This window comes from Ranitomeya imitator, chromosome 7 (assembly GCF_032444005.1).
Source record: "Ranitomeya imitator isolate aRanImi1 chromosome 7, aRanImi1.pri, whole genome shotgun sequence".
In the NCBI taxonomy this organism is placed as follows: Eukaryota; Metazoa; Chordata; class Amphibia; order Anura; family Dendrobatidae; genus Ranitomeya; species Ranitomeya imitator.
The window spans coordinates 223,329,753-223,331,484 of record NC_091288.1 but is presented as its reverse complement, the minus strand read 5'-3'; positions in this window follow the sequence as shown (position 1 = coordinate 223,331,484).

Genomic DNA, 1,732 nt, shown 5'->3' with positions numbered 1-1,732 from the left:
AGGAGTATAGAACAACCATTGTGTGCAGCACGGCTCCCCCTGGTGGAGGAATATAGAACAACCATTGTGTGCAGCACGGCTCCCCCTGGTGGAGGGATATAGAACAACCATTGTGTGCAGCACGGCTCCCCCTGGTGGAGGAGTATAGAACAACCATTGTGTGCAGCACGGCTCCCCCTGGTGGAGGAATATAGAACAACCATTGTGTGCAGCACGGCTCCCTCTGGTGGAGGAATATAGAACAACCATTGTGTACAGCACGGCTCCCCCTGGTGGAGGGATATAGAACAACCATTGTGTACAGCACGGCTCCCTCTGGTGGAGGAGTATAGAACAACCATTGTGTACAGCACGGCTCCCCCTGGTGGAGGGATATAGAACAACCATTGTGTGCAGCACGGCTCCCTCTGGTGGAGGAGTATAGAACAACCATTGTGTGCAGCACGGCTCCCTCTGGTGGAGGAATATAGAACAACCATTGTGTACAGCACGGCTCCCCCTGGTGGAGGAATATAGAACAACCATTGTGTGCAGCACGGCTCCCTCTGGTGGAGGAGTATAGAACAACCATTGTGTGCAGCACGGCTCCCCCTGGTGGAGGAGTATAGAACAACCATTGTGTGCAGCACGGCTCCCTCTGGTGGAGGAGTATAGAACAACCATTGTGTGCAGCACGGCTCCCTCTGGTGGAGGAGTATAGAACAACCATTGTGTACAGCACGGCTCCCCCTGGTGGAGGGATATAGAACAACCATTGTGTACAGCACGGCTCCCTCTGGTGGAGGAATATAGAACAACCATTGTGTGCAGCACGGCTCCCTCTGGTGGAGGAGTATAGAACAACCATTGTGTACAGCACGGCTCCCCCCGGTGGAGGAATATAGAACAACCATTGTGTACAGCACGGCTCCCCCTGGTGGAGGAATATAGAACAACCATTGTGTACAGCACGGCTCCCCCTGGTGGAGGAGTATAGAACAACCATTGTGTACAGCACGGCTCCCCCTGGTGGAGGAATATAGAACAACCATTGTGTACAGCACGGCTCCCTCTGGTGGAGGGATATAGAACAACCATTGTGTGCAGCACGGCTCCCCCTGGTGGAGGAATATAGAACAACCATTGTGTGCAGCACGGCTCCCCCTGGTGGAGGAATATAGAACAACCATTGTGTGCAGCACGGCTCCCCCTGGTGGAGGGATATAGAACAACCATTGTGTACAGCACGGCTCCCTCTGGTGGAGGAGTATAGAACAACCATTGTGTGCAGCACGGCTCCCCCTGGTGGAGGAATATAGAACAACCATTGTGTGCAGCACGGCTCCCCCTGGTGGAGGAATATAGAACAACCATTGTGTGGTGCACGGCTCCCCCTGGTGGAGGGATATAGAACAACCATTGTGTGCAGCACGGCTCCCCCTGGTGGAGGAATATAGAACAACCATTGTGTGCAGCACGGCTCCCTCTGGTGGAGGAATATAGAACAACCATTGTGTGCAGCACGGCTCCCCCTGGTGGAGGAATATAGAACAACCATTGTGTACAGCACGGCTCCCTCTGGTGGAGGAGTATAGAACAACCATTGTGTACAGCACGGCTCCCCCTGGTGGAGGAATATAGAACAACCATTGTGTACAGCACGGCTCCCCCTGGTGGAGGGATATATATAACCTTTACGTTTTCCCCAGTGTTCCGCAGTGGATTGATGCGTTGAGCAGGAATGTACACACCA